The sequence below is a fragment of the Pinus tabuliformis genome, chromosome 6, assembly GCF_031772625.1.
Source record: "Pinus tabuliformis cultivar Carrire ecotype Pingquan chromosome 6, CPIR1, whole genome shotgun sequence".
Classification (NCBI taxonomy): domain Eukaryota; kingdom Viridiplantae; phylum Streptophyta; class Pinopsida; order Pinales; family Pinaceae; genus Pinus; species Pinus tabuliformis.
In genome coordinates, this window is record NC_142292.1 from 366,436,143 (window position 1) to 366,452,851 (window position 16,709).

Here is a 16,709-nt window from a genome sequence, read left to right on the forward strand (position 1 = left end):
GCAACCTGCATCTTCATCCACACCTCATTTTCCTGAAAGATTACAAATTGACAAAGGGGTGGAAAAACAAATCTTGTTGCCTGACTATGATTTTCTAGATGAATTAAAGAATGTCTGTATCAAGATTCCCTTGTTACAAGCCATTAGAGAGATTCCTATTCTAGCAAAAACAATAAAGGAGTTGAGTCTTAAAAGACCAGGAAGGAAACCGAGAGATACAAGAAGAATCCACCTGGTAGGAAAAATTGCAGATATCATGATGGGAAAAATTACTATGTAGAAGTATGTAGATCCCGGTAGTCCAATTGTCAAAACACATATCAATGGGGTAGAAATTCCAAATACTTTGATTGATTTAGGGGCTGCTATCAGCATTATGAGTAGACAGACTATGGAACAGCTGAAACTTCCTAATCTTCTTTTTACACCTACTTTACTGCAACTTGCAGATCGATCAATTATCAAACCAGATGGTGTATTAGAAGACATTTCGGTCTCCTTAGACTCTTGGGAATATCCAGTAGATTTTATGATTTTAACTCCCAAGAGTAATTTAGGAGGACACCCTCTCATCTTAGGAAGACCTTGGCTAGCCACAGCTGATGCTTTTATCAGTTGTAGGTCTGGGGATATGTATATTTCTGATGGTAATTCGACAAAGAAATTCAATCTGTATCCTCCAGCAAAAGAAATTACAGAAATAGGAGATAATGAGTGGGTTGATGATGATGATACTATACAACCTGTCTTTACCATTTCTGAAATCAGTGAAGATAGTCAAATTCTGAACACATTAGAAAACTTTGAAACATCTTCAGAATATGACCACACACAATTTCAGTTAGATTCTGACATTGAGTATCTATCATCTAGACAAATGTCTCTTTTCTCTATGGAAGAGTTTGGTAGTTCCGCCATTGAGATATTTCCAGGTAAAACATTGAATATCAACAAAAACTTGAAAAAATCACAACAGGGAGAGCTAACCAAAATCTTGCAAAAACATTCTACTGCATTTGCATGGGAGTATACTGATATGAAAGGTATTGACCCTAAGACTTGCATTCATCACATTTATATCGAGGAAAATAGTAGACCAATCAGACAACCTCAGAGAAGGATGAATCCAAACCTTAGGGAGATAGTGAAAGAAGAGCTCCAAAAACTACTCAATGTAAACTTCATTTATCCAATTTCAGATAGCCGATGGGTTTCTCCTTTGGTTATAGTACCTAAAAAGAATGGTAAATGGAGGGTATGCATTGATTACAGGGAATTGAACAAAGCAACTTTGAAGGATCACTTTCCTTTACCCTTTATCGATCAGGTATTAGATACTTTAGCAGGCAAAAAGTATTTTTCATTTTTGGATGGTTTTAGTGGCTATAATCAGATTCAGGTAGCACCTGAAGATCAAGATAAGACCACATTTACCTGTCCATGGGGAACTTTTGCTTACCGAGTACTTCCTTTTGGATTATGTAATGCACCCGCAACATTTCAAAGGGCAGTACTAGGAATCTTTTCTGATCTAATCCATGATTGTGTAGAGGTTTATATGGATGATTTTACAGTTTATGGTAATTCATTTGAAGAGGCATTAGAGAATTTGGAAAAAGTCCTTATAAGGTGTAAAAAAACAAACCTTTCATTGAGTCATGAAAAATGCTTTATGATGTTTACTGAAGGTATTGTTTTGGGACATCATATTTCGGGGGATGGGATTAAAGTTGATAGATCAAAAGTTGAAGTCATCTCCAAGTTGCCTATTCCAAATTTTCAGAAAGATGTTAGAAGTTTTCTTGGATTTACTGGATACTGTAGAAGATTTATCGAAAACTTCACCAAAATAGCATCTCCACTCTTCAAATTACTTACAAAAGACTGTGAATTCAAATGGGATCCTGATTTTCAATCTGCATTTGAAACTTTGAAAACAAGAATATCTGAAGCCCCCATTTTGAGAGGGTCAAATTGGAAACTTCCTTTCCATATTTCTACAGATGCTTCAGATACAGCTCTAGGAGCTATGTTGGGTCAAAATGATTTAGTTCCTTATGCCATTTACTACACTAGTAAAAATTTGACTCCCACCGAGTTAAACTATACTGTGACTGAAAAGGAGTTCTTAGCTGTTGTTCATGCGATCAATAAGTTTAGACATTATATAACAGGCTATGAAAATTTTTCCATACTAATCATTCTGCAATTAGATATCTAATGAAAAAACCTGTTACTAATGGTAGAGTTACAAGATGGCTCTTACTTTTACAAGAATTCAATATTACTGTGTTGGATAGACCAGGGAAACAAAATACAATAGCTGATTTCTTGTCTAGAATCCAAAATACTAACGAAGATTCTCCTGTAGAGGATAAGTTTCCAGATGAATATTTATTTGCAGTAACTACTAAGACTCCTTGGTATGCAGATATTTCTAACTATTTGGTTACAGGGAAGCTACCTCCACATTTATTTCCTAGTGAAAAAAGAAGAATTATTCAAGAGAGTTCGAATTATTCATGGATTTCTAACGACTTGTTTAAAACAGGGCTAGATTGTGTGATCAGAAGATGTGTTTGGGAAGATGAAATGCCTGACATCCTCAAGGCATGTCATGATGAACCATGCGGTGGACACTTTGCTGACAAAAGGACGGCCTATAAGATCCTTTCTTTAGGATATTATTGGCCTTCCTTCTTCAAAGATACAAAACAATATGTCAGAAGGTGTGACAGCTGCCAAAGAGTTGGGAGACCGACTCTTTCAAATGAAATGCCATTACAACCACAGGTACTCATCGAAACCTTTGAAAATTGGGCTTTAGATTTCATTGGACCCATTAATCCACCATCTAAACAGAAGAAGTATATATTGGTATACACTGATTATGTCACTAAATGGGTAGAAGCCAAAGCATTGCCTTCTGCCACTGAAAATTCAGTTGTTCATTTTCTTTATGAGGATATTTTTACTCGTTTTGGTGTCCCAAGAGAAATTGTGATAGATCAGGGAAGTCAATTTACATCTAACTTGATGGAGAAGCTGATGGAAGAATACAAAATCAAGCACAGAAAATCTACTCCTTACCATCCGCAAGCAAATGGCCAAGTGGAGTCTACAAATAAAGTTCTTGAGAGCATCATCACCAAAACTGTCCATCTACACAGAAGAGATTGGGCAGAGAGGCTTCTTGAAGCCTTGTGGGCCTACAGAACTACATGGAGGAACACAACAGGACATTCTCCCTATGAACTTGTTTATGGGAAAGAAGTCCTGCTCCCCATCGAATTTCAAGTCAAGACTTTCAAGATGGCAGTTCAGTTGGGGATGAATCTATCAGAAGCCCAAAAGCACAGAATGGAGCAGCTGAATGAGCTAGATGAGATCAGACAAGAAGAAATTTTAAGAACTGATCTAGTTCAACATCAAAGAGCTAAGTGGCATGACAGATACATCAAAGAGAAAAAGTTTCAAGAGGGAGATTGGGCACTACTATTTGATTCCAAGTTTAAAGACTTCAAAGGTAAATTTCAGACTTATTGGCTTGGGCCATATGAGATTGACAAAGTCTTTAGCAATGGAGTGGTAAGAATCAAGACCATTGATGAATTTCAAACTCCTCTCATTGTGAATGGCCACCGATTGAAAATCTATCATAAGCCACTCTCAAAAGAGGAATTTGTCAAAATGTTTCAAGAGAATTCTGCAATAAGGCTGGTGAAGAAGAATCCTTCTTCCCCACCAGCCTAGCCTTTGTTTCTTTCAGTTAAAATATAAATAAAAAATAAAAATAAAATAATAATAATTGTATAAGACTGAAAACCAATCACAGATTGGTGGTCTTATACAGAAAATGTAGAGTGAAAATCAGGGACACCTGACACTATATTTTCCAAAAAAAAATCTCTTCTCTCCTTCTTTTTCCATCTTCACTCCACCTCATTTGCCATTCCACTCCATCTCCATCTCATTTTCATTTCACTTCACTCCGCTTCATTTCACTCATTTCATTTCATTTCATCAATAAAAGTCCCTTTCAGGACTATTTTCACTCAGTTAGTTATTCTCTAACTATCTTTGTTCAGCTAAGAGGGTGTTGTGTTAGTTTCCGCAGCTGGTAGCAGTTTCCGCAGCCAGAAGCAGTTTCCGTAGCCAGAAGCAGTTTCCGCAGCCACTACTCTGTTTTTCAAATCCACAGTTAAAATGTTAGTGAAATAATCATGAAAATGCAGGTGTGATTGAGCATATGCTATGAAGACATGGAGAATCTCCAAGACATCAAGGAAGAGCAGTTGGTTAAAAGCTAAATGAGCAAGAAATGACAAGGTTTCCAAAGGTATGAGCAAAATTTTTTTAATCAAATAGCAATTAAAGTCATGATTATGCGTATTTATCAAACCATAAAAGCTCTACTATGTGCAATGATCGTTACGATAGCTCCATTACCCACTACCATTCCACGAATTTATTCTGCACACCATGCATTCATTTCTTAATGGTCACATGATTGATTTTCGGGTTTGAACTCATAGTCGACTGCACTTTCATTCACCACCTGTAATCATGAGATGTGACCTATCCCATTACGGCTCCTCTCCACCACATTTTCCGCAGCCATTCATTAAAACGTGTAGCATTTCGTACGCAGCCGTTTTATTCAAAAATCTCGACCTCACTCCATTCCCTTACCATTCCATTAAGACCATCCTCTTCACATACATCCGCATTTCATCTTGTGAACTCATTGTGGCTGCTCACCCTCTGTTCCGCCTGTAATCCCGAAGCACTCCCATTACCTGCTATCCATATACCTATTGCAGCCACTGTATTCTGCCATAAACCCTGCAACCAAGCCACCTTCCCTCTGCTAAACCCTCACACACAATTGAATTTTCAGTTGAAATTCAAAACAGAGGAAGGAATGGGAAAATTACTAAGGGCAGAACCAGAAGGACCGAAATATTTAGAAGGTTACCCTCAAGCAAAAGATTTGCTGAAGAAATCCAAATGGTTACGCTTCATCCAAAAGTTTAAGGGTTATAATAAAGAGGTAACCAAAGCTTTTGCACGGTCTTTTGATGGCCAAATGGTGGATATTGGAGACTTGAAGCTCACGGTGACTTAAACAACAGTAGCAGCTGCCACAGGCTTACCCCAGGAAGGTGAGCGATGGTTCAAAAACAAAAGCGTGGACGAACATGCATGGAGAATTATGCTAAGAAGCCCAGGTATGGACACCACTGTGTTTACAAAAGGAATTATTGTTCATGCATTGAAAGAAGAATGGGCCAGTCTGCTGTTAGTTATCCAAAAATTTATCACTTGCGAAGGACGCTTTGGTTCAATGTACATGTACCATGCTAGACTGTTGATGAATTTCTTAGAGATTCAAACTCTTAATTTGCCTTATTTCTTACTGTTGAGTTTGAAGAAGATGAGTATCACAGTCCAAAAACACATAGGAAATATAGAACCTCATCTTTATCATCATGGACTTGTAAAGATTCTCATTGAAGGCCAACTGAAGAAAAAAAAAGATACCTGGGAACAATTCTTGATAAGAAACTACTTTCAAGAGCCATCTGAGGCATCTGAAAGTAGTACACCAAAGACACCAAGAAAGAGTAGGAGAAAAGAAAAGAGTGCCATAGTCCAAGACTCTCCTACTACAGAAACTCAAGAAGTTGGTCAAAAAGAAAAAGGGAACAGAACTAAGGACAAGAAACAGAGAAAAGTGAAAGGAAAAATAACATACAAGAAGTATACCAATCACCTGAGCCATTTATAGAGGAAGATTATCAAACACTGTCAGAGAGATTAGCGCATCTTCAAGAACAGGATGCTATAGCAAAGAAAAATGAAAAAGGGAAACAGAGCATACAAGAAGGGAGCACTAGTCCACCATACTTAAGGAGAAGCACTAGGCTTAGAGGAAAGGGGAGTAAAACACAAGTAAAACGGCCCCACTTCATTGACTTGGGTGGGGAAACACCCGAGAAACCTCCAGCTGGCCGTAGTCCACCTCGTCCTCAGCCAAGTATTGAAACTAGTCCTCCACATCTTGATGAAAGCCCTTCTCGGCCAGAGCTAGAGAGCAGTCCTCCTCCTCCACAAGATTTTGAACTCAGTCCAAGAAAGACACCTGAAATAGATCCCAGTCAACAGGAGGTATATGACTACCTTGAATCTTTAGAAAAAACAGCTGCAGGTCCGAGTACCACTCTGCCCCACATGACACCAGATTCACAAATTCAATCCTTAAAGCAAGAGGTATTTGAATTAGAGGTTCTAAACAAGCATATCAAGCAAGAAAATGAAGCACTTAAGGAACAGAGCAAAGTAGATAAAATTATTCATGATAATACCATGCTTCATTTGGGACTATGGCAAAAGAAAAACAAGAAACTAAAGAAAAAGTGCAGAAAATTGAGCAGAGAATTGATCAATCTCAAATTCAGATGTCTAATAAGGAAACCCAGGATGGTGGTAGCTCCAAGGAAGAAGAAAAGAGGACTAGATGTCCTAGCAGAGGCCTCAGAACATATGGATTAAAGGGGAATGACTAAATTTTGGTTGCATGAGGACATGCAACACCTTCACAGTGGGGGTATGTTGAGTCCCAAACCTGCATCTTCCCTATATACCTTTTCAGCCTTCTTTTCCATTTACTTGATCCACCAAGCTGTCAAATCATTGCATATTAGTCTAAAAAGAGCTTATGAAATGGTTTCCTAACTATGTTTATGACTGCTGTTTGATTTAGATTTTTGTTCAATCAGCTGCGGAAACTTGTCACTTTCCGCAGCCAACTCAAGTTTCCGCAACCATTTTGTTAAAGACTATGTTACAGGTGTCCAATGGAGAATCTGGCCACATGGGCAAGCTGCAAATGACATGTACATGGAGCTTGTCCCCTTGGTTCAGCCGAATCACTTACAAACAGCCATGGTCAAAGATGGTCAAAGGAGGGGTCAAACCAAGAGTTTTGTGGTGGCACGGCTCTGTTTTGCCCACGTGAAGTTTTGCGTGGCAAGATCCTCAATTTTCGGAGGTGTGCCAACACCTGTGGATCAATCCTTGAACCAAATCGAGCAGCCACCACTCCATGGATTTATCTGTCATGATTACCATACCGCTAGATCTTAGGCCGTGGAGATTTACGTGTCTGTTTGGCAGTGTAGAATCTAGGAATCAGTTATAGCGTTTTCACCTATAAATAACGTGTTAGTATACGCTGGATAGTTAGCTTTTCCATATGTAATCTTGACTGTGTTTTCCGAGCCCACTGTACCATGCTCTATTTCTATGTTTTTACTGCACTTTAATATATGAGAAGACAGCATTCTTGAATTTGATTTGTGACTGAGTATTGATTGGCTGAGGTTGCAGAGGGCCCCTGTACACCAAAGCTCTATATCTACTGTATAATTTCTCGCCTTCTTTCATTATGTTGCTGCTTTTATAATTAGTTGCTTGTATATACTTCCTGATATTTATACTAACTGTTTTTTATCTTTTCTTTTATGCTTTCTCATGGTTGCTAGCTGATCAGTCTTTGTCTTTCAGGTTCTTGTAGGCAGCCCGGGCAAATTACATAGTTTTTATGACTACTGACATGAGATCATCTTGTCCTTTCTGCTGATTCATTTACTGAGTTTTAATTCCAGCATTGTCATTTCTTTCAGTTTTGCTTTGCTTATTTACTTTTCTGCTACTTAGATATCATATTACTCATCTGTTTATGATTTCCTTCCTATAGCCAAGCGACTCAATTAGTGAGGAATCAGAATATTATTTGATGTAGTATGATTTAGTTTGCTTTCCTGCAAGTTAGTGATTAAATTACTTATGTCATTTTCAGGAATTGAAATATGAATGAGTAGTTAAATCTTAGTTTCCTTTTATGCAATTTGATTTCCTGCAATTTAGATATCATATTACTCAGCTTGTTTATGATTACTTCCTATAGCCGGAGCGAGTCGAAAGGTGAAGGGTCAGAATGTGGGTTGAAGTAGTGTGATTTAGTTTGCTTTGCTTTCAGTCTTTGAGTTGCTTTGAGTTCAGTTTTTATTTTCTTTTCATACAGCAGTAAGGATACTGGACCATTGTCACTAGTTCACTGTTTTGGTACATTTATTTCCTTTTGAGAATTGATTTCATCACAGTCAGTTTGAAACCTTCTTTTTGAGAACTTTAAGGTTTGGAAAATCATTGTAGAAATCATCATTACCATCCATACTTGAATCATTGTAGAAATCACCATTACCATCCATTATTGACTTTCAATTTCGCCATCTCACACTAGGGAATCCACAGAATATAAACCCAAAAACAAACCAAAAACTTAAAAACGACAAAGAACTAAGAAATCGGTTATCTTGCATATACAGTGCACTTCACTTCAGCAGTTTACGACTCTCGGATTGACATTTTAAATAGCAATTTAGGACACACTAAATTGACCAAACATTTTGGCGCCGTTGTCGGGGAAGTGAAACTAAGTAGCCAATTTCTTAAAAAAAAAAACAAGAAAATTTCAAGGAAGGAAAAATTGATAACTTCTCAAAGTATGCTCTCCTCTTGCACTTAGTGTGAACTGGAGGATCAGAAAAGAGAGAGTTATTGGTTTAATAATTTCTTGAGTATGCTCTCTTCTTGCACCTAGAGTGACCTGGAAGATTAGAAAAAGAATTATTAGCCCAACTTGAAGAAATGACATGCATAGAGCAAGAGATTCTAGGGGAAGGTTTTTAGCTAGGGCCAAGAGTTCAATTTTTACAACTCCATCCACTTCAAGAAATTAGGAGACTCTCCCACACCATCCATCGAATCTGAATTAGGAAAAGATCCTTTCTTTCCTTCTACAGGGAGACACATTGTAGTTGAAGAAGTAGAATCACCTGAAGAAGAAGAGGGAGAAATTCCTCCTCGTTCGCCATTAGTAGAGGAACCAGAGGACTCTGAAGTCTCTGAGGAAACTATCATAACAGAGGAAGTAGTAAACGGATTTGGTAGAGGTAGAGGTAGAGGAGGAGGAGGAGGAAACAATGGAGGAGGTAGAGGTAACAATGGGGGAAATAGGGATGGAGATAACTCATTCAGATTTCCTATAGTCGATGAGGATTCTTGAGCAACAATGAAAAACATCTCTCCATCTGTCCTCCCAAACTTTAATGGGTTAAGAAATGAGGATCCTGAAACATTTCTATTTGAGTTTGAAGTCGTGTGTTGAACTTATGATTATCTGGAAGACTCTCAAAAACTCAAATTGTTTCCTTCAACATTGAAAGGAGCTGCTTTGAAATGGTTAATGGGATTAGTCACTCAATCCATTAGGACCTGGAATGATATGAAACAAACATTTTTGGATAGATACCTGGACTATTGTATGCCCACCAATCACAAGGATGAGGTATTCAAAATGGTGCAAAGAGAAGATGAAAACTTGGAGGTTTACTTGAAAGGTTTCAATACAACCTGAAAACAGAAAAGATGAATAATTTAGATGAGGAAACCTTAAAAGCCCTTCTATTAAAATCCATTAGAGATGAATGGATAGATATTTTGAACATGATGGGAAAAGGAGATATATCTCAACTTCCACTTCATGATATAGCAGAGCTATGTGTCCATCTCTCAAGGGGAAAATCTAAAACTGGAAAAGGGCCTAGAGATCCTTCTCTCATTAGAGCAAACAAATCTGCAACTGGATCAGTAAGTAAGGCTGAGATTGGCAACATGCTTGATGAATTCAAAATTGATATCTTAGGGAGTCTTAGTGAGAAACTAGACACCCTTAAAATACAAAACAAGCAGAAAGCAGAAGCTGATGCTTTGGCCATCTTTTACCCAAAATGTAGAAAGAAACATGCTCTAAGGGAATGTCCCTTGGATACAAAAGTTGTAGAAACATGTGTGATTTGTTCAGAAAACCATGAGACCAAGGATTGTCCTTCAATTCCTGGGCGCAATGTTGTCTTTCAAGAAGATCCAAATTCAATTGAGTCTCTCTGTTTTGTTGCAAGGAGACCTTGGCAGGGGCAACAAAATCAAGGGTTTAACAACTCTATGAACTTTCAACCCCCACCAAATTGGAATCCTTGGCAACAACCTTGGTCCCAACCTCAAAATCCTTTTCAATCATGGGTACAAGGTATGCAAAATCCTTATGGGAGATTTGCTCAATTTTATCAATATCCTCCATTTTTTCAAAATCAACAAGCTCCCCAACTTCTAAATCAAAATCCACAACTATCATTTCCATTTCCACAACAACAACGACCTTCTCAACAGAATCCAAATTCTCAACTCTTGCTTCCATTCCAACAGAAGACAAATCAATTACCTTCCCAGCCATTGCCAAACCCCAACAATAAAAACCCTCAAATGCTTACATGGTGGAAGGACAACAATTTCCTACCTATATTATTGTTCCTCTCAATTATGTACAACTCAGATCTGGTAGAGTTTTAGATAAACCTTCTATAGATGCTCAAAAGCAAATTTCTGAGGAAGATTCTCTTGAAGCCAATAAAGGTTCTGAAATATCTCTTCAAAACCCAAGCACTCAAAAAGAAAAAGAAAAAGAGTCAACCCCCACAACTCCTATGGTTGAGCAACCTGCATCTTCATCCACACCTCATTTTCCTGAAAGATTACAAATTGACAAAGGGGTGGAAAAACAAATCTTGTTGCCTGACTATGATTTTCTAGATGAATTAAAGAATGTCTGTATCAAGATTCCCTTGTTACAAGCCATTAGAGAGATTCCTATTCTAGCAAAAACAATAAAGGAGTTGAGTCTTAAAAGGCCAGGAAGGAAACTGAGAGATAAAAAAAGAATCCACCTGGTAGGAAAAATTGCAGATATCATGATGGGAAAAATTACTATGCAGAAGTATGTAGATCCCGGTAGTCCAATTGTCAAAACACATATCAATGGGGTAGAAATTCCAAATACTTTTATTGATTTAGGGGCTGCTATCAGCATTATGAGTAGACAGACTATGGAACAGCTGAAACTTCCTAATCTTCTTTTTACACCTACTTTACTGCAACTTGCAGATCAATCAATTATCAAATCAGATGGTGTATTAGAAGACATTTCGGTCTCCTTAGACTCTTGGGAATATCCAGTATATTTTATGATTTTAACTCCCAAGAGTAATTTAGGAGGACACCCTCTCATCTTAGGAAGACCTTGGCTAGCCACAGCTGATGCTTTTATCAGTTGTAGGTCTGGGGATATGTATATTTCTGATGGTAATTCGACAAAGAAATTCAATCTGTATCCTCCAGCAAAAGAAATTACAGAAGTAGGAGATAATGAGTGGGTTGATGATGAGGATACTATACAACCTGTCTTTACCATTTCTAAAATCAGTGAAGATAGTCAAATGCTGAACACATTAGAAAACTTTGAAACATCTTCAGAATATGACCACACACAATTTCAGTTAGATTCTGACATTGAGTATCTATCATCTAGACAAATGTCTCTTTTCTCTATGGAAGAGTTTGGTAGTTCCGCCATTGAGATCTTTCCAGGTAAAACATTGAATATCAACAAAAACTTGGAAAAATCACAACAGGGAGAGCTAACCAAAATGTTGCAAAAACATTCTACTGCATTTGCATGGGAGATACCGATATGAAAGGTATTGACCCTAAGACTTGCATTCATCACATCTATATCGAGGAAAATAGTAGACCAATCAGACAACCTCAGAGAAGGATGAATCCAAACCTTAGGGAGATAGTGAAAGAAGAGCTCCAAAAACTACTCAATGTAAACTTCATTTATCCAATTTCAGATAGCCGATGGGTTTCTCCTTTGGTTATAGTACCTAAAAAGAATGGTAAATGGAGGGTATGCATTGATTACAGGGAATTGAACAAAGCAACTTTGAAGGATCACTTTCCTTTACCCTTTATCGATCAGGTATTAGATACTTTAGCAGGCAAAAAGTATTTTTCATTTTTGGATGGTTTTAGTGGCTATAATCAGATTGAGGTAGCACCTGAAGATCAAGATAAGACCACATTTACCTTTCCATGGGTAACTTTTGCTTACCAAGTACTTCCTTTTGGATTATGTAATGCACCCACAACATTTCAAAGGGCAGTACTAGGAATCTTTTCTGATCTAATCCATGATTGTGTAGAGGTTTATATGGATGATTTTACAGTTTATGGTAATTCATTTGAAGAGGCATTAGAGAATTTGTAAAAAGTCCTTATAAGGTGTAAAGAAGTGGAATGTCCCAATACAATATGCTACTTTGCACAAAACTCTACCATCCTCTTTGACTTGAAAGCAACAGAATTATCAATGATTATCTTCTGCAGGCAGCCAAATCTAGACAAGATATTAGATTCAATAAACTGAATGATAACATAATTAGTAGCTTGCCTGGTTGGGATTGCTTCAATCCATTTTGTAAAATAGTCAGTGGATGTTAGGATCCACTTATGTTGTACTAATGATGAAGGGTGGATCTCACCAATAAAATCAAGACCCCATTGCTAGAAAGGAGTTGTGATTGAAATGGGTTGCAAGAGTAATGGAAAAAGTTTTCTTTCTCCTTGGAAAATCTGGCATTCATGACAACTCATCACTGTTTTATATACATTAGAAAAAAGAGTGGGCCAATAGAAACCAGATCTTAAAATTTTATTTGTTATAGTCTTCCAGAAATGATGACCACCACAGTCTCCTTTGTGAAAATCTCTCATTACATCTTTTGCTTCATTTTCTACCAAACAGTTCAGCAACACACCACCAAGGTCTTTCCAGAATAAAACACCATCAAGAATACAATATTTTGAAGCTTTCAACTTTAAAGATCTAGTTTTACCTTTGGGTACTTCCGATGGAGAATTTAAATGCTGCAACACATAAACAATGTCAAAATACCATGGAGATGAAATGAACATATTGGACACTTGTAAGTGTGAGTCTTCTTCTCTTCTTCAGAAAGTGCAACAATCAAATTGATATCTAGTGCATGAAAATTAGATTTGGCCATGAGCTTAGATAAACCTTGTGTCCCTTGATGAGCTTTGTGGGCTTTATCTCCAAATCATACTCCAGCATGGCTGCAATCCATTTTCCCTGCATGCCTTCAGGATCTGTCTGCACAAGAATTTCCTTTACAGTTGCTGTGGGAACATAAGCAATGGTGTGAGAATGCAGAATATAAACTCAAAAATCTTTGAGAGCTTTCACCAATTCCAAATCCTGCTTCTCAATTATGTTGTATTTCAGTGTTTCATCTCTTATTGTTCACCTAAAGAATGCTATAGGTTGTTCATTTTTCTGATCTTTCTTTTGCATTAGGACCGTTGCTAATGTATGCTCAGATGCGAATGAATATATGATGAAATCTAAAGTATAATATGGACTAATAAGAGTAGGAGCAGTAGATAATGCAAATTTAACTGCATGGAAATATTTCTTAACATCTAAAGACCATTTAATCTCGTTGTCCCTTTTCAGCATGTTTGTCATCTCTTTCAAAATTTCAACGAGGTTGGGGATGAATCTTCTCAAAAAATTGATTTTCCCATTAAAAGACTGAATTTATTTTTTGTTCCTTGGGAAATCTAATTGTTGAATGGCTTGAACTCTTGCAGGGTCAATGTGAATGCCATCTTTAGAGATAATATGTCCCAGCATCTTACCTTCTTCCCTGACAAATAAGCTCTTCTTTGGATTAAGTGAAATACCAAATTGTCTACATTTCTGAAAAACAATTCTCAAATGATGTAAATGATCTCTGTCAAATTTGGAAAAAAATGTGAGATCATCTAAATAAATAACTAGAAATACATCCTTTTCATTGGCAAAAGCTATGTCCATAGCCCGTTGAAAAGTCGCTCCTGCATTCTTTAATCCAAATGGAATTTTGGTGTACATGAATGTACCCCAAGGTGTTGTGAAGTTTGTTTTCAGCTGATCATCTTTATGCACAAAAATATGATTGTACCCAGAATATCCATCAAGCAATGACATCCTGGAAGACCCAACTACCCTCTAAAGAATATGATCCATCCTTGGCAAGGGATAATTGTCCTTCAAGGACACTTTAATTAAATTTTTGAAATCAATGCAAAGACGAATCTCTCCAGTCTTCTTTCTTACTGGCACTAGATTTGACATCCATTCAGAAAATCGAATAGGGACTATGATTCCAGACTTATAAAGCCTATTTACCTCTTTTTTCAATTGATGGTAGCAGCTTAGGATTAATCCTCCTCATTTTCTAGCGAAATCGTTTTTGATCAGGCTTGACTGGAATAGTGTGTTGAATGATATTCTTGTCATAGACCTTCAAATCTGAATAGTCCCAAGAAAATACATCAGAAAATTTTGTCATTAAATCTATGTACTTACTTTTCATCTCAGGAGATAAGGACTTTGACAATTTGACCATCTTAGGCTTGTCGGCTGCACCAATGTTCACATCTTCAACACCTTTCTCTGTGGGGACCATGGTGGGATTTTTGGCAACATCGTCTCGATCAAACAACTATTCTAAAGGTACAAGACCTCTTGGAATGTTATTGTCCTTCAGCTGTAGTATTTCAATCTCAGTTGCTTCAAAATATGGATCATTCATATTAGATGCATCGTCAATGCAGGAATTCTGGAATTCACCTTCCATCTCCAAAAAATTATTGATTTGTTTGTCATCCCAAAACACTTGCCAAAATCTCATATTATCAGGAACAACTGGGCGGTGTTTAACATGAATTGAATACCTCTGATTGGACTGAATGGGAATCTTCACCATACTTGCTGCAATAGCAAGAGAATCATCTATAACATTCTGAGTTCTAGGAATAAGAGACAAAGTATATTCTGAAAAAATTTTGAGGATATCAAGGACAACATTGCAATAGGTTCTCATTATTGGATGCTTGGCCTGGTATTCCCCTTTCACTTATTTGATTACCAACTCGGAGTCGCCATAATCATAAATTTTCTTTTCTCCCAACTTTTTTCAAAATTTTGAGGCCAACAATCAGTGCTTCGTATTCCACCTCATTGTTTGAGCAATCAAAAGCTAACTTATAAGAACTCATTCTTACATTGCATGTGATTTTACATGAATGATGCAATGGACCATGAATCCAAACACCAATCCCAGCTTCTTTTCCTAATGCACCATCAAAATCCATGGTCCAAGGACCATTTTCTTCATTTGGAAAAAGAACTTTTGAAGGTTGTACTCTCTGATCTTTTGGAGGATGACTCGCTGTCTCAACACACTCTTTTTTCTGTTCTAACTCAGCAATCCTTTCAAGAGAACCTATTGGCTGCAAACATTCTTCATTCTTATCTTTTCCTTCAGTAATCATAACTTTCTGCACACTACTTATAACATCTGAAACTTCTAAAATTTCTGCAAGCTGACTATCATCATCTATTGATCTCATATCACTATAGAAAATGAAAGAATCTAGATCAATATGTACAACATGTATGGGATGATTTATTTGCTTTTCCTTGCTACTAATCATGAATTTCATTTTCTTCTCTCGATAGATTTTTCTGAGTTTCTCAAATACTGGAATAGTAGCATATGAGAAGTCAAGTTGTAAAGTGCCTTTTAGCTTTTGTCCCCATGACTGTGAAAGCAACATACCAAACCAAGGAGGGATATCAGCAACCACTACATCCATCAGAACATTCTTGGCTGAATTTGGTCTAGGGACACTACTAAATCTTTGATAAGGCCAAGACATTTCATTCTTCTTGAATCAAATGAGTACAGTTCATGACAAGGTCGGGTGATACTCAATCCTAGTTTGTCCATGATGACTTTTGGCATGAGATTATGTGAGGCACTAAAATCTAGCATGGCATTATGGAGGATAAAGTCATGAAGTTTGAGGCTAACATAAAAAGGTGGGATTTCACTATCTTCAGGACTTCCCTCTAAGGATGGACCAAAAAGAATTGCAGGCTCATCATCGACAACATTTATTGTGTCTGGCATCTTATCTACCTTCAGCATTTTAGCAATCTGAAACTTATACTTATCATTCTTCACTAATTCAGTTAGAGGAATTGAAACTTTCAACTTAGAAATTTCATTCTCTAAACTAAATAGATTAGATTGCTTTGCCACTTCTTTTGCAACGATGTCCTTCTTTTCAGTCTGTCCTTTAGCTTGAGACTCCTTCTTATGACTTTCACTTTGAACCTATTTATTTTTTCTCACATTTCTGGTAGAGGCTTCATTAGTTTTATCCCGGCTCTATGACAATCTCATTTTCTTTATTCTAATTTGCAAGGGGTACTTCTTTGCTTTATGTATCTTTTTTTGCATTTTGCCTCTTCTGATTCAATGTAACAGGTACATTTATGTTCCTTAAGTTGTACTGTTTCTGCAAATGACTGAGAGCATTATGATATCCTCTTTGGTATTCTTCATTTTTCACTGCCCATAGATCATCACTTGCAAGTACAAGCTACTGATCACTTGGTACAAAAGACTCTTCAAAAAATTGATCTTCCTTCATAAAAAATGTAGGCAACTCGTCTTCATCAAAGAAATGATTTGGTTCTACAATCTCCTCTTCATCTTCTTCTTGCCCTTTGCTGTAATTCTACTAAAATGGAGCTCTTACTTGTCCTTGAGGATCTTGATTTCACTGCTCTTTCTGTCTATTTCTGAACTGTTGTTGTTGTTGGCCTC